Source organism: Miscanthus floridulus, chromosome 11 (assembly GCF_019320115.1).
Source record: "Miscanthus floridulus cultivar M001 chromosome 11, ASM1932011v1, whole genome shotgun sequence".
NCBI lineage: Eukaryota > Viridiplantae > Streptophyta > Magnoliopsida > Poales > Poaceae > Miscanthus > Miscanthus floridulus.
In genome coordinates, this window is record NC_089590.1 from 2,945,463 (window position 1) to 2,966,935 (window position 21,473).

The window sequence follows — 21,473 nt, forward strand, 5'->3', positions numbered from 1 at the left end:
CCGAGGAGTCCTCGGTGAAGCTGGCGATGTCTGAGCACCGAGGAGTCCCCAGCGTAGCTAGCGATATCCGAGCACCGAGGAGTGAAGAGTCCCTGATGTCGCTGTCGACTGATCGAGCACTGAGGAGCGAGGAGTCCCCAGCGTCGCTGGCAATGTCTGAACACCGAGGAGTCCCCGGCATAGCTGGCGATGTTCGAGCTCTGAGGAGTCCCCTGGCGTAGCTGGCAACATCTGTGCGGTGAAGTGTGCCTACTTAGTCCTCGAGCACGAAGAATCCGAGGGCCGAGGAGTAACCGACGTAGCTGGCGATGAAGCACGAGCGATGAACATTTTGGTCAACTGGTCTACGGCGAAGTGAGCATTGACTAGAAATGACTGGCAAACAGTTCGATCAACTGGTCGGTGATGAAGTCGGTGAACTAAGCAGTCCAACCAGTTGATCGGTGGAGAAGTTCAAGCACCAGGTGGTCCGATCACCTTGACGATGACCCTGCAATACAAACATGTAGAATGGGTAGTACATGATGAAAATATATGAACTCCAGAGAAAAAATAGCGTATGTAGCTTGGCGATTAGTTCGAGCGAAGATGCATTTAATATAAACCGCCCGAACAGTTAGTGTGTAGCTGAGTCTCTAGCCCTAGCTAGCATGTTAACCATAACGCGGAGCGCGGAGCCCATGCACGTGTAGGAGGAATAGGCGTCGCTAAGGAGCCACTGCCGACCACCCATAACACAGAGCGCGGAGCCCATAGCATGTGTAGGGAGGAGCCAGGAGACAGGGCCGTCTCTAGAGGTGTCCAAGCATCAACATGACTGTTTAGGGGTTCAAAAAATCATTTGGAGAGCAAACATGGAGAAAACAGTTTGGAGAAATATTATGGCGATATACGGAGATTGGAGAAGATTTAGGAAAATATTAAAGCGTGACTTAGCTTTAGATAGAACGACTGGTCGGTGGCGTACGGCGCTATCGGGTCGACGAGAGGATGGACTGTCTTCAACCTGGTCGGCGAATCTGCCCCTCAGGGCATGTTGGTAAGCAACAAGTGGCAGTTGGTGAACCCGAAGGGTAGGGCCGTAACCCCTGGAGTTTCCCAAGTAACCTCCGATAGATCTGGATCAGAGGGTGGTCGGTGCTGAATCAGAGTGTCTAGAGCCGATTCGGCGATGGAGAGGCAATCGACGAGCTTTAGACTGACCCGATCGATGGATACGATCAGATCGTTGTTGTTGATCTACCTCCTCTGGTAGCGAGGAAGCGGGAAGTAAGTTGTTGATGAAGGTGACCTTAGAGGTAGTTCCAAGATCGGATCTGCTATCACAGGGGCTGATGTAGCCAGCGATGAATCATCATCATGGACCGGCATATATCTCCACGAGATTGATGACGAGAACACGCTGTTGATTTGAGGTCCATCTGGTTCACCATGGATCAAGCGCACACCCCTACCTAGCGCGCCAATTTTTGACAAAAGATGCTCAGCAGTCCACCGAGGGGTATCCCACGATGGTAGATTTGTCGTAGAGGTGAGTGAGATCAGGAGCGAGATGGTAATACAAGCACCAAGACACAAGATTTAAACAAGTTTGGCCGTCGGTATGACGTAATTCCTACATCCTATGTTCTGATGTATTGCATTGAGATGTATGGATCATTGTCCACTAGGGGACCCCTGCCTCTCCTTATATAGTCTGGAGGGGTAGGATTACAAGGAAAGTATCCTATTTGGTACTATACAATAGCTTGTGGTGCACGCCGAGCAATGCCATGCATGCCTTGATCTTGTGGGTTGGGCCGCCTCTGATGGTGCGACCCATGTCTTGTCTTGAGGATATTGGAGGCCATACCCCCATAGCTAGTCCCAGATCCTAACAATAGGTGATGTAGTCACGTGGTGCCAGGGTTAGAAAGTAGAAGACTAGCCAAGTAGGCAGCCAGTCCTTGGGTGTAGCCTCGAGATGAGAAAAGCGCACATTCACCATAAGGTGAAGTGTGCCCACTTAGTCTCCGAGCCTACTGGAAGATGAAGAATGAATCTTGTAGCGAGGTCAAAGAAAAAGAAGTCTGAAAGCTTTGCCGATGTCATCCGACATGCGCATATCAAGACCCCAGATGTGCTGCTCAAGATCAGCACCCTGATCTAAACAGCATGGAGCAGCTTGATAGCACACCGATGAGTCATAGCAAGATCCAAGGATCGTGGAGTCCTCGGCATCGCTGGTGATGTCCAAGCACCGAGGAGCGAGGAGTCCCTGGTGTCGCTGGCGATGTCCGAGCACCAAAGAGCGAGGAGTCCCCGGCGTCGCTGGCGATGTTCGAGCACCGAAGTGCGAGGAGTCCCCGACGTCGCTGGCGATGTCCGAGCACCGAGGAGCGAGGAGTCCCCGGCATCGCTGGCGATGTCCGAGCACTGAGGAATCCCCGACGTAGGTGGCGATGTCCGAGCACCGAGGAGTTCCCGACGCAGCTGGCGACGTCCGAGGAGTGAGGTGTTCCTGGCGTAGCTGGCGATATCTGAGCACCGAGGAGTTCCCAGCATAGGCGGCGATGTCTGAGCACCAAGGAGTCCCCAGTGTAGGCGGCGATGTCCGAGCACTGAGGAGTTCCCGACGTAGCTAGCGATGTCCGAGCAACGAGGAGTCCCCAGTGTAGCTGGCGATGTCCGGGCACCGAGGAGTCCCCGACATAGCTGGTGATATCCGAGCACCGAGGAGTTCCCAGCGTAGCTAGCGATGTCCGAGTAACGAGGAGTCCCCGGTGTAGGTGGCGATGTCCAAGCACCGAGGAGTTCCCGATGCAGTTGGCAACATTCGAGCTACGAAGAGTTCCCGGTGTAGGTGGTGATGTCTGAGCACCGAGGAGTCCCTAGCGTAGGCGGCGATGTCCGAGCACCAAGGAGTTCCCGGCGCAGATGGCGACAGTCTGAGCAACGAGGAGTTCCCGGCATAGCTGGTGATATTCGAGCACCGAGGAGTTCCTGGCGTAGCTAGCGATGTTCGAGCACCGAGGAGTCCCTGGCGTAGGCGGCGATGTCTGAGCACCGAGGAGTTCCCGGCGTAGCTGGCGATGTCCGAGTAGCGAGGAGTTCCCGGCGTAGGTGGCGAGGTCCGAGCACCGGTGTAGGTGGACGGGTGCTCCGGCATGAGGTGGTGCACGGGAGTCGGCGTCGAAGAAGAGGAGCGCGCGGTTGGGAACAGTTGGCGCGGGGTTGAAATTTGGATAATTTCAACCAGCGCCGAGCTTTTATACCATACCTCATCACTGCCGGTTCTAATTATAAACCGACAGTGATGTGGGTACATCACTGCCGGTTGTAAGTATAAATCGACAGTGATGTAGAAATATCACTTTCGGGCCATTCTTTAAACCGGCAGTGATTGCCGTATAGCCGTTACAGCATAAGTACGTTATCTTTTCCACTTCTTTCGAATACCTCCTACTGGCTCAACGGTTAAGACCCCACAACTTAGCCCCCGATACCTGTGTTCGAATTTTGGGCGGCACAATTTTTTGGGTTTAATTTTATAATTTATTAAGCGGTCTAAAGGTCAAAAATAAAAAATAAATAAACCTTGGCACACATCCTATACTAGCATCACTGTCGGTTTTCAAAATAAACCGACAGTGATAACCAGCATCACTGTCGGTTTTTTAAAACCAACAGTGATGTTTATATATATTAAAAAAATTCTTTTATATACCGAATAAATTGAAGCATATGTATTCCTATGTCGAAATGGCTTGAAATTTTTTTGGCAAGCTTGTACACCCAAATTAAGATCCCACACAGGATCTTAGGTTTTTCTAATCATTTTTTATTTATTATATTTTTCTGTGCGCTGAATGAGACAAAAGAGGGTGAATTTCATCTTGGACCCAATAGATTTTTTTCATCCACCTCCACAAAATTCTTATCCCTAGGGCACATTAGAGCCTATGTAAAAGTTTGGCACCATTTCTGATCTTTTCATGGGTAGACTTAGTTCAACCTATAATTAATAGGTGTCGTCGCGCAAAAATTCAATTAAACCTCAGAAAGTAGCAAACCATCTCCGAAAAATCCCAAACTTGGTGTTTCCTTCACACGTGGCATGTGCAAGCCTGAGAATAATTTTGAGACCAATACGACACTGAAATACCTATGAACCATAGAAACCTTGATAACCTATATGTATAGTTATTGTTCGATGAAAAGGCAAATATACCTATGTGAAGTCGCCTATGTTGAAATAGCTTGAATTTGTTTGGCAAGCATGTACACCCAAATTAAGACCACACACATGATCTGAGGTTTTTCTGATCATTTTTTTATTTATTATATTTTTCTCTGTGCCAAATGAGATAAAAGAGGATGAATTTCATCTTGGACCCAATAGATTTTTTCATCCACCTCCACAAAATTCTTATCCCTAGGGCACATTAGAGCCTATGTAAAGGTTTGGCACAATTCTAAATCTTTTCGTGGGTAGACTCAGTTCAACATATAATTAATAGATGTCGTCGCGCGGAAATTCAATTAAACCTCAGAAAGTAGCAAACCATCTCCAGAAAATCTGAAACTTGGTGTTTCCTTCACACGTGGCATATGCAAGCCTGAGAATAATTTTGAGACCAATACAACACCGGAATGTATATTTCTAGTTGCCTAACTAATGTTACACGAATTACATGCATGACAATAATTAAACACACAAAGCTGTACATATTAAAATTAGAACCCAATTAAACTACGACCTTGAAAACCTAGCTAAATAAACATTAATTACTATCAGAATCACTGCCGGGATCGATCGGGCTACGTACACTAACATGCCTCTGTAGCCATATATGGTAATTGATGTAACGGATGATGTATCCGGTTGTATTGATGAAGTCCAATGCTCGTATGAGTGCACTCTCTCGTGCCTCACAATACTGAAAGAATGGTCGGCCATAGATGTAACCTACTAAACGACACGACCCCTGTTAGTATTCCTTATGCAGTACTGGCAGTCCTTCTATAGTGAGCTAGCCAAGGTTTCCATTGTAGAAGTCTCAATCGTACCCGAGTTGCTCCATAGCTTGGTCTAGAATGGCCCACAAGCCACATGCAGCATAGGTAAGGTCCTATAGCGCAATCTGCATATGGAGAAAAAGAAAAAAATAGAGAATGTTATTACAATAATAAACAACAAATAACCACGACTCAGGTATAAGTGACCATTTTACCACATCCGCATGGTTGTAGCCCGCAAACCATTCGCTTGCTTGCTGGACGGGGATATCACCAGCATTCAAAGCAAGTGCCTTGAAATGTGAGAAATCAGGCACATCATAGCAAATACATCGAAGTGCCTCTAAACAGATGCGCACGGCACTTAATTGGATGCTTATCACGTCCGGGCTCTGTATTCCCATCCCATGGATATGGTTCCGATGATTTGAACCCCTCACAGGGATGAAAAAACTGAGTTCACACGTCCATACCCGACCACTTGCATTAGATGTCGTGTTATCGATGATGTCCGAGATAAAGAACCAGCTAAGTGCTGTTCGCAGCCAATCTATTGGGGATATAGTCTGCGACATATATGCATGCAACAATGATATTAAACTAATTATACTTATTCGTTAGAATCAAAAAACAAAAGATGTTGGAAAATATTTCATACAATAGCTGGAACAGGGAACCATGGAATGGTCACATTAGGAGCGAATGACTCATCGCCAGGGTGGAAACCTAGTTCTTGTGGTGGGGAGAGGTCCGTTGTTCATACCACCTGATTGATAAAATGCAAAAAAAATATGAACATAAAATATATGCACAAAAAAATTCGTCCAAGTAAAATGTGGCAACATAATTAAATATAGATTGAATCCAAGGAATAAGAATATATATAAATGTAGAATGTAAAGAAACATGAATATAAATATAGATCAAATGAATATAGATAGAATATTGGCGAAGACAACATATCAATTCCATTGAAAAATACAGGAGCCATGACCAAATCACATAGAGAGAGAATGGATGTCTTGAGAAGTGAGAGTGAAACATGAGAAATGAGACTGAGAGAGTTCGTGGGTGGGTGGGGTCGATGTATGTGGCCGACAGTTTGTTTTATATAGGGGGGCATGGACATCACTGCCGGTTTTTAAATAGAACCAACAGTGAAGGTGGCCTCATGTGTGCACCATTTTGGTGGACTACGATGCATAACGATATTTGTGGTTTGTTGTGAGAGGAAAACATCGTATCATGCTGATAAGGCCAGGCTAAAACCAACATGCATGGAGAGGCTGGCTCCTGGCCGAGGGCCATTTTATAGGGGCTAGCAGTCGTGGTACATTTTTATTTCTGAACTAAAGTTGTCGGGGTAGGTGGGAGCAGTGTTCCAACTGTTGTTGTCATGGGAGTACTATTGGCATGTGAGGAGTATCTACACATCACTGTCGGTTTTAGTTTAAAAAATGACAGTGAATTGGGCCTTCTGTGTCAGTTTGAGCAACCGACTATGATAGAAGCTATCACTGCCGGTTTTAAAACCAAAACCGACAGTGAAGGGCTCTACCGCCCTCGCAGCCTTTTAATAAAAAAATATAATAAAATGACTATCGGTTTGGAGCCTGCCATCGCAATGCTATCACTGCTGGTTTTAAAACCAAAACCGGCAGTGAAGGGCCTGCTGCCATTGCAGCCTTTTAGTAAAAAAATATAAAAAAATCACAATCTCGTAGCCTTTTTATAAAAAATATAAAAAAATTCTGAAGCCTAGGATTCGATCCCAGGTCTCGGGGTTCTTAGTTTGGAGCCTTAACCACTACACTAGAATAGGGATTACGTTATAATAAAATCCTGTCGTAATGCACTACTAAATAATAAATGCAAAATCAAAAAAGTTTGGCCCGCCTGGGATTCGAGCGCGGGTCTCAGAGTACAGAATGCATGGCCTTAACCGCTGAGCTAGGATAGGGAGTTCGCTTAGTTTGCTTTTCTTTATTTATTTATTAATAGAAATAATGCAGTTAGTTTGTATTCTAAAATAACATAAAAATTTGTGTCTTGATTATTTAATTCTATGATAATTAATTAATGGTCTATAATTATCAAATAATAGTGTTTGTGAACATCATATTAATATTTGATTACATAGTCAATAATTAAATTGTAGAGATGCACACAAAATATAAATTAAATATTCAGTATAAATTACTGATACAATGTCTGCATAATGATTATATAGTTAACAATAATCTAACTATCTTTAGGTGCATCAACAATGAGGGCCTCATTGTGATCAATTCGTACGTAAGCAGGTTCGTCACCCTCTTGAAGGATAGGTAGGGGTACGTTCGCCCTGAATGGAGGCATTTCCTGATAGCCCCTGTAGTCTTCTTCGTTCGTCACTCCATCGACACCGACAATCTTCCTTTTTCCTTCTAGGACTACTTTTAGCCTTCCTTTTGTCTTGTTGTCCCTTGCATAGAAGACTTGCATAACATCTCTTGCAAGGACGAAGGGGTCGTCTTGTATGCAGTCTTGGTGAGATCAATGGTAGTGAACCCTTCGCTGTCAGTGTTGATTTCCTCGAGCCGAACCCACTGGCAGCGAAAAAGAGCTGCCTTCAATGGACCGTAGGCTAGCTCCCATATCTCCTCTATGAAACCATAGTATGTCGCCTGCACGTTGCTATTTTCATCGTGAGCATCAAAACGAACACCACAATTTTGGTATTTGCTATTTCCATCTTGCTTTTTTGTGCAAAATGTGAATCCATTGATCTCATACCCTTAGTACTTAAGATATGCACTCGAAGGTCCCTTGGCTAAGGCATCTAGTTGATCACCCAACTTTATTCTAAGCAAGCGACGTCGCAACCAGTTGACAAATTCCTCCTTATGTTTTTAATCCAGCCAAGCCTGTGACCTGCTCGGATATAGAGTTTGCAGCGATTGCCTTTGCTCATCAATGTATGGCATCACACCCTCGCCTTGCTGGAGAACAGCGAACTATGCCAGTCTAAAAGAAATAGGGTCATCTACTATAACAGATTTCTCCCCGATCGTTCCTTTGCCACGTAGTCTTCCCTCGCGATGAGATTCTAGAACTCCGACCCTTTTGATGTCCAGATAATATGTGCAGAACTCAATGGCCTCCTCCGTTGACCATCCTTCAACCATGCCCCCTTCTGGCCTGAATCTGCTCCTAATATACCTCCTGAAAACTTTCATCAATCTTTCGAAAGAGAACATCTGATGCAGGTGCATTGGGCCAAGGGCTCTAATTTGGTCAACAAGATGAATGAGCAGATGCAATGAGATATCAAAGTAAGTCGGCGGGAAATGCATCTCAAGCCTAATAAGAGTTTTAGCTATGTCCTGCTGCAGCTGCTCTAGCGTGGACACATCAATGATCTTTTTTGAGATCGTGTTGAAGAACGAGCAAAGCTTTATGATTGGGGCGCGGACCTTTGGGGGGAGGATACCACGCAGGGCAATAGGGAGCAGCTGAGTCATAATGACATGATAGTCATGGGCCTTCATAGGGCCATAGTTGAACTTGAGTTCTCTCATGTTCACTAGCCTCTTCGGGTTCGCACAGTAGCCCGTCGGGACTTTGAGTTCATTGAAGAAAGAAATAAGCGCATGCTTTTCTTCCTTCTTCAATGTCCATGATGCAACCGGAAGTTGAAACTTGGCCATTCTCTAGCTCCACGGGATGCAGCTCATTCCTGATTCCCAAGTGTTGCATGTCCAGGCATGTGGCTAGTGAATCCTTTGATGTCCCCTCGATGTCCATCAAGGTGTTAAGAGTGTTAGCGCACACATTTTTAGTGATGTGCATGGGATCAAGACAGTGGCATACACTTAGAAATGGCTAGTAAGGTAGTTTCTAGAAAACCATTTTTTTTCTTCCAAACGCTCCCATCAGGCGCTGCTACTACACTGTCCCCCTTCCCAAGGACAACCTCCAATTTGTTGAGTTCTCAAAGTATCGCAGGCCCATCTCAATATTTTGGAGCTAAGCGTTTCTCAATAGTACCGTTGAAATCTTTTTTGTTCCTATGGTAAGAGTGATCCTTAGGTTGGAACCTACGGTGTCCCATATAAACTATCTTTGAGTTATTTAGCAGATTTACTACATCGGTGTCGTCCAAGCACTCGACACATCTAGTATAGCCTTTTGTCTTCTCTCCGAACAACGAACCTCGACCTGGCAGGTCGGTGATTGTAGCGATAAGTACTCCCTTGATCGTGACATGTTCCTATTTGTACTCATCCCAAACATCCGGCACACCATTTTCAAACATCTTCACTAGTTCATCGATCCCTGGTTCCAGAAACACATCGATGTCATTCCCAGGTTGTCTTGGCCCTTGGATCAGTAGTGGCATCTGGATGTACGACCGCTTCATACAGACCCAAGGTGGAAGGTTGTATCAACAGAGCGTCACTGTCCAGGTGCTATGATTGCTTCTAACCTGGTCGAAAGGATTCATCCCATCTGTGCTCAAAGCAAACCAAAGCTGCCTTACCTCTCCACCGATGTCCTTATAGAACATAGTATTGACAGTCCTCCAGTCATGACCATCGACGGGGTGCCTCATCATTGTATTTTTCTTATGCTCTTCGCCATGCCAGTGCAACAGCTTGGCTGACTTTGCACATACAAACAGCCTATGCACCCAGAGAGCTATAGGGAAATAACAAACAACCTTTACGGGACCTCCTCTAGTATTGGTACCCTCATCTGATGGCCCTTCCTTGTACCGTGGAGATTCACACTTGGGGCACTGGTCCAAGTCTTTGTATTTTTCTCCATGGTACAATATGCAATCATTGGAACACACATGGATTTTTTCAACCTCGAGGCCGATGGGGCAGATCATTTGCTTGGCCAAGTATGTCTTTTCTGACAACTCATTTTTTTCTAGGAGCATTTTCCTTATTATACCTAACAACTGATCGAAGCCTTTAGCGCTCAATCTGTTTGTCGATTTGAATTCTAACAGCATGATGTCGGCTTCCAGTTTGCTCATTGGACAATTCCTATACAATGGTGTTTTGCCATCTTGTCTCATTTTCTCTAGCTTTGTCAGCTGTCTTTCACTAAGACATCCGGTCTCTACATTACATAGCAGCTGAGAAATGCCATCGTTATCCTCGGTGTCGTCAGCTAGCATGTTCCTAAACACATTATTAACTGTGGCCATAGGTTCCGTGTTGACACCGGGTTCCTCATCAGTATCATGGATGGCTACGTCAGGCATGTCCACATCATCATCATTTCCCTGTAGAACATTCACACCAACCTCGCCATGCATAGTCCATATCATATAGTTTGGCATGAACCCCCTAGTAATCAAGTGCGATCGTATAGACTCAATTTGACGAAAGTTCCTATGATTCTTGCAATATTTGCATGGGCAGAAGACAGGGTTCCCATTCCCAGAATGGATTTTGGCATCGGTGATAAACTGGCTGACGCTATGCATGTACCGCTTGTCCGTTTGGGACAAATGCATCCACTCTCGATCCATCTCTGCACAAAAAAATACTGAGACAGTAATTACAAAGAATTAATAAGAAATCAAGCTTCATGAACAACAATTGTTGCTCGAAAGTACCATTTTTGGAAAATATTATTGTACACTAATTATTGAAAAATTGAAATTGGTAGCCCCGGCCCTGTAAATTGAAAATCGTAGTAAAAAACAATTATTGCACAATATTGAAGAACAACTATTCTACTCTACTTCTAAGAACTAATTATAGCATCACATACTAACAATGATGATCTTGACCACCATGGAATAATTAGCTAGGAATTTAATTATGTTCATAGACACCAACCTTTTGGATGATGGATTCACCACAATTTGAGCGTTGGACAAATGTCCAATTGGAAAAGTGCTCTCTAGAATGGAGAAAGAACTAGAATGAGAATCAAGCAATGTAGCCATCAAAACGAAGCTAATTAAGCAACAAAATCAAAGGAGTGGATGTTTGTTACTAACCTTAAAGCAAAAAGATCAAGCCATTCTTCAAAATCCAAGCACTAGCTTCATGGTGAAGAGCAGTCGCAACAATGGAGGGAAGGGTCCAAACGCGCGCCTCTGTTCTCGGGATGGAAGAGAGGAGGAAGGAGAGGACAGCTGTAGCCTTTTTGTGTTGTAGGCTTATCACCGTCGGTTCTTGGCTAGAACCGACAGTGATAGTACCCCATCATTGTTGGCTCTTGGCTTAAATTGGCAGTGATGAGTGCCCGCCAAAACACTGCCGGTTCAAGCCAAAAATCGGTAGTGATGTGGTCCTTCACTACCGGTTTTAGCCCAGCACCAATCATTTTTTCATTTTCAAGCTCATAACCGGCAATGAAGGTACATCACTGCCGGTTCTCACAAATTTGATAGTGGTGAGGCCGGCAGTGATTTGCAAATCTGGCATAGTGTATCCACCACCTCACCACAAATGCCAGCACTAAAGCGCGTTTGCAGTAAGTCAACTACAGATGCGCCTTTCTGACGCGCGTCCGTAGTAAGTCACCGGCAGGGGTCGTCGGTCCAGCGAGGTCAACACGCGTCTGTAATAAGCGCTTTCTATAGATGCGTGTTGGTAAAACATGACTGTGCTAAATCTACAGACGTGCATTTATAAAATGCGTTTGTATCTGCATCAAATATTATAGACGCGTGTTGTGATTTCCGAGTCTCGGATAACAGAATCAATCTCTACGGACGCGTGTATGGGACACGTGTATCTAGTAAGATCTATTATTGTAGACGCGTAATTTGTTGTAGACGTGTGTTGGAAACACGCATCTCGAGTATTCCTACTTGTAGCAGACACGTCCTACTCTATACGTGTCTGTACTTTGTGGTAGACGTGTGTTCTGTACGTGTGTCTGTAGTACTTGGCCTATGTACTTAGCCGTTGGCACATGCTAACGGGCAAAGGAAGGAACTTGGCACGTACAGAACACAGTGGACAGTGGTCGTTGTCGCATGCTGGCCGTGGGCTCTTGCATGGCTCTCATGCGGGCGGCGCCGGCCATTGTTGCATGCAGCACAGGCCTGCGGCTTCAAGGCGTGCGGGCGGCAGGCGGTGGCTATAGTTGTGCGGCGCTCCTATAGGAGGGCGATGGCCAGAGGGGCGCACTGCTGTGGCGAGCGGTAGGCCGAGGGGAGCGCTGCTGCAACCGGTAGTGGCGGCCAGACCGTGCTCTCCGGCTTCTCCAATTGTAGGTAAGCTCGAGTCACCGGCGCTCCTCTCTTTCCCTCTTCTCTGCCCGAGCACCGCCGCGCCGCTCGACGGCCAAATTCATCACCGTTGTTCCATCTTGGCCCAATTGCCCACGCTTCTAGCTCCGCCTAGTTCTTGTGCTCCTCCTCAAACTGCTATTGTCACCTCCCGCCATTGCAATCATCGTGAACTACTGTTGCCACCTCTCACCGTGGCCATGCCACCATGGCCGCCATGGGCACCTTGCCATCGCTAGCTTGTTTCGGAGCTCCTCTCATCATCCCGTTTATGGTTTTAGCTCCCATGCAGCTCCGTGATGCTCATGGGCTCCATTGTTTTACCTCTACCACGCAGGTCACGCCGGAACGACTACCACACCACCAGTTCGCGCCGCCGCACACCACATCACTGTCGGCCGTCTAGCTCTGCCTCATTGCTGGTTCAACCAAGCAATGCATCGACATCATGGTGAGCTGCTAATGATGCCTAAGCCCTTAGACTAACCTATACCATGATGTATTGGCTAGAGCACCGCCGCGCCGCTGTTCAGTTTCCGCCGCACCGCCATGGTTGTGGTCGAGCCGAGTCTGACTCTAACTCATTTATCTCTATAGTGTACTCGATCAGCCGTTCTCCAACCGTGCTTTGCCATCTCGATCTGCAGGGGATCACTAGTGTGCTTAGCTCTCTTCCCCTGGTCCCTAGTGTGCTTTGCTCTTTGGCCTCCTATTCTCTGGTGTGTGCTTCTCTGTGAACAGTGGTGAGCTCAGCAAGAACTTTTATGAGCTTGTGTGATACTGTGATGAATTTTCTTGTGTGAAACTTGCAATGTGAACTAAGTCTACTGAAAAATGTGATTTTTATTACTAAAGCATTGATGAATTTGCTAATATTCTTCCATTTTTAATCTTCTTTTGTAGACTATGGAGCATCGAGGCCACTAGATGTATCTTCAGAACCATACTTGTGATGAGTACTTGGAAGGACTGAAATATTTCCTAGCTATTGTAGAGGCGGACATGGGGAATGCACATAAGTCATCTATGTTGTGCCCATGTGTTGACTGTAAGAATGAGAAGCAATACTTGAATTCGTTCTTAGTCCATGCCCACCTAATTCTTCGAGGCTTCATGGATGACTATAGATGTTGGAACAAACATGGAGAAGAAGGTGTCAATGACCAAGATCAAGCGCAGGCTATTGGTCAGCACGATGGTGAGGAAGGACTTCATGAAACTTGTGCCGGTAGTGAGGAATCACCCTTTGGCAATGAGGAACTATGTGATGATGATGTAGCAGAGATTGCTGCCAGCCCTGTCCCTATGGTTGAGAATTTGGATGAGATGGTGTGTGATGCCTTTGGCTTTGATGAGTACACTGGTTCGTAGTTCAAGAAGTTGAAACAACTGTTGGAAGATATGAAGACACCACTCTATCCGAGTTGCAATGAGAGGTATACGAAGTTGTTCGCTTCACTAAAGCTTCTCCAACTGAAGGCGGCACATCACTAGACTGACAAGGGTTTCAGAGAATTGTTAGAAGTGTTCGGAGATATGTTTCCTAAGGGGAATTAGATAACCAGGGCTACGTATGAGGTTAAGAAGATTGTTTGTCCGATGGGATTGAAGTTCGAGAAAATTCATGCTTGCAAGAATGGCTGCATCCTATTCCGTGGTGACAATGCAACCCTCACTGAATGCGCCAAGTGTGGGACCTCTTGTTACAAGCAAAGAACTAATGAGGGTGATGATAGCGAGGAGACGCACCGTAGAGTTCCTAAGAAGGTTGCTTGGTACTTCCCTATAATTCCTCGCCTAAAATGTTTGTTTGCAACCTCCAAGGATGCACGATAGCTAAGCTAACACTTGGATGGGCGGATGGTGGATGATTATATACAGCACCCAGCAGATGCTATTCAGTGGTGGGTCATTGATTTCAGGAATAAAAGTTTTGCTGATGAGCCAAGGAATCTTCGGTTTGCACTCAGCACGGATGGCATGAACCCATTTAGTAACATGAGTAGCTCACATAGTGTCTGGCCCATGCTATTAACTGTTTACAACCTTCCCCAATGGCTATGTAACAAGAGGAGGTAAATGATGATGTCAGTTCTGATATCTGGTTAGTGTCAACCTGGTGTTAACATAGATGTGTATCTAAGGCCGCTTATTGACGATTTCAAGAAACTCTAGAAAGAAGAGGGTATCAGGGTGTATGATGGGTTTAGGAAAGAACATTTCAACCTATGTGACATGCTCTTCACCACTATCACTGATATTCTAGGACATCGTAGCGTTTCTAGGTAGAGCAAAGGAGAAAAAGACTGCTTTCAGTGCTTAGATGACACGGAGACTATTTGGCCAAATAACTTAAAGAAGAGGGTCTATGTAAGGCACCGACGTTTCCATCCTAAGTCTCATCCATACCGGGTGATGAAATGATAGTTTGATGGCATGAGGGAGACATGATCTACACCAAGGCATTTTAGCGGGCAACAGGTCTATGACCAGGTGGTTGTGGATACCACGCCTAAAGTTGACCCGGAGAGCACTGTCCTTGGAAAGCGAAAGCGCAGTGCAAAAGCAAAGAGTGCCATTAAGAAGAGGTGGAAGAAAATGTCAATCCTATGGGAACTACCTTACTAGAAAGACATAACGGTCCACCACAGCATTGATCTCATAGACGTGAAAAAGAATGTCTGCGGGAGTTTTCTTGGGACACTCATGAATGACAAATGGAAAACCAAGGACCATGCAAAAGCAAGAGCTAACCTAGAGGAATTGGACATAAGGCCCGAGCTCTATCATGACAGTACCAGTGTCTAGCCACCTCTATCTGCCATAAACCTAACACAAGAAGAGAAGCAGGAATTGTGTGACTTCTTTCATAGTGTCAAACTTCCCTCTAGATACACAGCCAACATCCGAAAGCTTGTGCCTACAAGAGAAAACAAGATGCTTCCCATGAAGGCTCATGATTGTGATGTCATGCTCACAATGATGCTTGTAGTTGGTATCCGAAACATATTGCCAGAAAAAACCTGAATGGCAATCATGAGCCTCTGCTTCTTCTTTAGTGCAATCTCACATAAGGTCATTGATGAACAATCATTGGATGATCTTGATAAGAACATGTGTGAGGTGATGTGTCTCCTTGAGGCTTACTTCCAACCGACTTTCTTTGACATATCCATCCATCTCATTGTACATTTGGTTAAGGAGATTAGGCATCTTGGGCCGATGTTCCTCCACCACATGTATCCGTATGAGAGATTTATGAGTACTCTGAATAGGTATGCCAAGAGTTGGGTCCATCCTGAGGGAAGCATGGCACAGTGCTATTCTACTAAGGAGTTGGTCGACTGGTGCCTCTGTTACATGGACCCCACTAATCAAATCGGCATCTCCAAGTCTCGCCATGAGGGAAGGTGTTGCGGGGTCAAAACAGCGGCAAGTATAGTTGTTCGAGTCGGTGTTAGAGTACGGGTCTCTGGTGGCTCAGGTGGACTCAAGAACTCAAGAATCACACAGAGAAGATGCAATGGTTTATCCTGGTTTGGGCCAATTTGGTCCCTACATCCAGCAGTTGATGATTCTTATACTCAAGAGCACCCAAAATCTAGGGGTTAGAATAGAGTGTAGAGAGAGATTTGGTAGGGGGTTAGCTTGGTGCTAATCCTAAGGTTGCCTCACCGCTAGTAGAGCCTTCCCCCTCGTCAAAGAGGAGGAAGATGACTGGATGCGGTGGAGGAGCTCTCAGTGCCCCTCTCTAGGTTGCCTCGCTCTTAGTGCAGAGCAGATGTGGATGGAATACAATGGAATGGACTATCTGGTGATCGATCTAGGATCCTCTCCCCTCCTAGGTCTGACATTATCCCTTATATAATGAGATAGGTCAGGTTCATGGTGGTTTGGGGGAACTAATCTATGGTCTACATGCGCTGGAGTCTAGGAGGCTCTTGCAGCGGTGCGCCATGGACCATGGCGGTGTCTTAGAGCCAAAGAAGCATTGGGTGTCATTCAGCTACTCTGTTTTGACACTCTGCATGTCAGGCTATGTTGGGTTGGACTAGCCTCCCCTAGCTAGACCTTCTAGAGTCTTCTTGGTGGCGAAGGAGGTTGGCTCCAGGGGCTGACACGCGGGCCTAGAAGCTCCCAAGCCCTCGGAGGCCAAAGGAAAGCTTTTGTGTCACACCTTGGATGTGACACTATCGAGGGAGCAGTTGGTAGGGCCATGCCTACAGAGTGATGTTAGGGAGCCCACGAGCATCGGTAGCCCAGGGCTTGCCTTCTTGTGCTGGGCTTGGCTAGCATCGTTAGCCGGGCAGGAACCAAGGGTCGGGCCAGGATATGTCGTAGATCATGAGCCTAGGTCTTGGGCGAGCCCCTGATCCCCACGTGAAGGTCATGGCCAAGTCAGGCTTAGCCAGGTCTCTTCGCCAGAGGGTGTGCGTGAGCGTGCCTAGTGGGCATAGCCCCTGAGCCCCTGGGTGATCCTTATGGGGTCGATCGGTGGGTCTTCTTTAGTCGGGAACCATTGGACCCAATGCTTAACATACCCATATGTTAGGATCTCATTAGAAGGCTATCGGGTAGAGGGTGTTTTGGGGAGAAGCAAATTACTTCAGCTCCAGATGCCTTCTAATGAGCCCACTTTCTTGTGTTGCAGCACACAACAAAGGTGGAATCTTACATCAAAGAGCATATGGAGATGTTGAGGCAACAAAACCCACACTAGGACGAAGCTTGGTTAGCGAGGGCACATATGAGTGGGTTTAACATCTGGTTGACAGATCAATTTTCCAGTTCAACCTCTTGCATAGACGAAATGCTTCAAAAGCTGGCAAAGGGCCCTTTCTTCATTGTCACAACCTATCAAGGCTATGACATAAATGGCTACACGTTTTACACAATTGATCAAGACAACAAAAGCATGTACCAGAATAGTGTTGTTTGTGTAGATGCATCTGACAACAAGATGTAGAAGATAGCGTACTATGGTCAGATTGAAGAGATATGGGAACTCTTGTATCCAGGCTTCAAGGTGCTTGTTTTTCGGTGTTAATGGGTTTAGGGAAGTTAGTGTGTCTATGGGGGATATAACCCTAGGTACCCACAACAGTAGACATGGGCCGCACCACCAAGAGAGGTCCAGCCCATAAGGAGAAGGCGTGCGATGCAAGACACTGATCGGCATGCATCATACAGTTTTAGGAAAGAATCTTGAAGATAGAGAAGGATCTGTTTGGATATGATAGATATCGTATTCCTTGCAAATACTTACCATATAGCCGAATAGATCTAGATCTAACCGACTTGTAACCCTACCCCCAGACTATATAAGGCAGGCAGGGACCCCCCTTGAAATTAGCTCATATTCAATACAATCCAACAAAGACATAGGACATTGGGTATTAAGTCGATTAGATGGCCCGAACCTGTCTAAATCGCTGTTTCTACGCCTTGTGTCACCATTTGGTTCCTATTACGTGCACCTCCACTGATCATCTACTACCATGGGTGTACCCCTAGCTAGACTGCCAACTAGATTTTGTCGATAGTGGTGCGCCAGGTAGGGGGTGTGCGTGTTGATTCCATGGCCAATTATATGGTCACTTTCTCGAGGTCCTTGGCCTTTATGGAGCCATGCCAGATCTTCACAGTCGGATCCATGACTTGGGTCATCGGCCCTAAGGGCAGTGGGGAAATCATGGAGGTGGTGCAGTATCACCCTGCACCGATCTTGCCAATATCTACAATGACATCTTCGGTCCTGATGCCTCATCACTGGGTTAGGAGATCCATCAACAATGATGATCGGATCAAAGCTATCGATCTGGTCATGGACCGCTTAGTGGAATGTCAGCTCCTCGTGGATTCGGTCTTAGATCGATCTAGAGCGAGCGACAAACCTCCTACACTCCAAGGTTACCATGCTAGAAATGCCGAGCGCCCCACTCATGCACGTCGTCCGAGGTGGCAAGATGAAGATTTGGTGATCACTGCAACTCTAGAAGGGCGTACCGCTCAACATCGACCACTCCCCGCCCCAATGGAGAGCATGCCGAGGACCTATCCTTTTGAGCTAGTGGATGCAGATCTGATCTATCAAGACATCATGCACCATCTTTTTGCCGACCACACCGAGCGCAGCGACATCAATGACCTCTATCAGATTGACTTCCTTGAGGCCGACCAGCCTGCACCGATGATAAACATGGTGCAAATCCAAACATATCTTCCAGATGACATGCTCCATACAATCCTGGAGGAAAGCCTCGAGCCATACTCTAAGGGCTCTACCAGCACCTACCCACCTTTCGCTCTAGGTTTTGGGAGAGAGCTCTTCATTGTTAGCCATGATAGCATTGCTATCGATGGAGAGACCTGTGTCCAGCATCATGAACGTGAAACCCAGAACGTCGATCACCAATGGTGTTGCGATGAAGTAGCAAAAGACGCCATCCAAGCTACCAGAGTTGACCTGCCACCTCTCATTCATAATCTCTAATAGGAGTTAATCATGGTGGACAACCAGCAAGTGGAGCAGACGTCGAACGCTAATCTGGCTATGGCCACCCATAAGTTGGCTTAACTGCCGCCAACGTCGAAGGTAATCAAGATTCAAGTGCTCCTTAAAGGAGCTCATGTCCAAGTTAATGACATCTAGAACCTAGCTTGTCTTATTCAACAACGAACGCACATAGTCATAACCCCCGTAGTTTTCGTTGTGATGGGGGGAGTCGTTACCATAGTAGCCCGATCATCCAAGGGGGGTCTAGGGGCAATGTCGTCATCAGTCCTAGATCACAAGGACCATGAAATCAGCATGGCTGACTAGCTCGTAATGCCAACTAGGAGGTTAATCAACCCCTATGCGGTGACGCCTGTGATCGTATCAACGCCAATCTCGATGTCTGCAATCGCATCGAGAATAGTCATGCCCATGGACATTAGGCAAAACTCCAACACTAATAGGAGTACAATGACCAACACGGTGACCCTGTCGGCCTCCAACCACTCCCTACTATCGAGCCAATAGGACCTCGCCCCTTCACAACAAGGCTACGAGCTATACAGTGTCCAAGATCTTTGGGGTTGATCCCTACGATGGTAAGGCTAATCCTGAGCAGTGGATGTAGCTCTACGAGATCACGGTACGTGCCGCCAAGGGAAACAATGATGTAATGGCAAATTATTTGCCTGTCATGCTCTTCCAATCTGCCAACAATTGGCTTATGGGCTTAAGGGAGGACTCCATCGAATCTTGGGATTATCTCAAGAAAATCTTTGAGAATTACATGGCAACATGCCAGCGGCCTGGTATGAAATATGATCTAGAGAAACTCCATTAGACCTCTGGGGAACCTCTGCAAAGATACATCAGGAATTTTTCTGAAACAAGGAACACCATCCCCAACATCGGGGATAACGAGGCCATCTCTGCTTTCACCAGAGGACCCCATCACCATCTAGAGATGCGCTCCAAACTTTACCACAAGAGGCCCCAGACCATCGGTGAACTCCTCAAGGTTGCAAACTCATATGCCATCAGACCTCTAGGGAACCTCTGCAAAGCTACATCAGGAATTTCTCTAAAACAAGGAACACCATCCCCAACATCAGGGATAGTGAGGCCATCTCCACTTTCACCAGAGGACTCCATCACCATCAGGAGATGCACTCCAAACTTTACCACAAGAGGCCCCATACCATCGACGAACTCCTCAAGGTTGCAAACTCATGCGTAGATTCTGAAGAAGCTAATAGGCAGTTCAAGGACAATGTTGTTCATGCTTCCCGCTTGCATCACCACACACATTGTGATGATGATCGCCATGAAGAACAATGTTATGAAGATCGCGATAGGCGTTACGATGATCGTGAATGCTGGCATAATGATCGGCTAGAGGGATCGAGGACTCAGCCACATTGCCACCGACTGGAAAACTTCATCAACAACATAGAGCAGCCACACACTAAACATAATTTTAATGCTACCTATGAAAAGCTCCTTGATGGTCCATGCCCAATTCACAAGAACAACAAGCACACCATGTGGCAATGCTATGGCATGGCCAAATCTTTTCGTGATGAATAGTAGAAATGGCAGACGCACAAGGACGACTAGTCCGATGATGACAAGGAGGAGGAATATCCTAAGGATGCATGACTTGCTTTCCAAGATGCCAACAAGATGGTCTCCACAATCTTCGAAGGATGCGCCACCTCCAAGAGCAAACGCTAGTAGAAGCTCACCGCTCGGTAGGTCATGTCGATCACCAAGTACGACATGGTCGCTGATCCCAAATATCTAGGACTGGTTGGAGCATCCTATCACATTTAGTAGGGCCGACCAATGGGTAGATATCCCATACCCTAGCGTTTCCCACTCATGCTGGATCCAACCATCCGCAACATGCGGTTCAAGAAGTTCCTCATTGGTGGTGGGAGTGACCTCAATGTCCTCTTTGCTGGAGCCCTAACTGAGTTAGGCCTCACAAAGGATGATCTTGTTCCTGTTGATTCTCCATTCTAGGGTATTATACCTGGCAGAGCATCCCAACCTTTGGGGCAGATCACCTTGCCAGTCCAGTTTGGCAGTGCCGACTAGTTTCATACTGAGTATGTGAGTTTCTTTGTGGCAGACTTTGACACCGCCTACCACACCATCCTTGGCCGACTAGCTCTCACCATGTTCATGGTTGTGCCCCATTATGTCTTTCTAGTGTTGAAGATTCTAATGGAGCAGGACGTCCTAACCCTACGCGCCGATGTCTCCACCGCCTACGAATGTGAAAGATAAGGACTCTCCATCGCCGAAGCAATGGACCTCTCAGTCAGAATGGAGGTTTGCATCGCCGACTCCAAGAAGACCACAGTGGAGGAGCAGGTGATCCCAACTCAGGAACCACCTCCATCTGTGACTAAGTCCAAAGACATAAAGGAGGTTAAGCTCGTGATCGGTGATACAAGCAGGATGGCCCTAGATCGGGGCCCATCTTAACCCTAAATAGGAAGATGTGCTCGTCAGCTTCCTCCACAAAAATGTCAATCTGTTTGCATGGAAACCAACTAACATGCCTGGCATTCCTTGGGTGCTGATCGAGCACTCCATAAACATCTCGCCTACCGCCAAACCGATCAAGCAAAAGCTACGATGATTCGCACAAGACAAAAAGGAGGTCATTAGGGAAGAAATAACATGGCTCTTAGCAGCCAATTTTATTAAAGAGGTGTATCACCC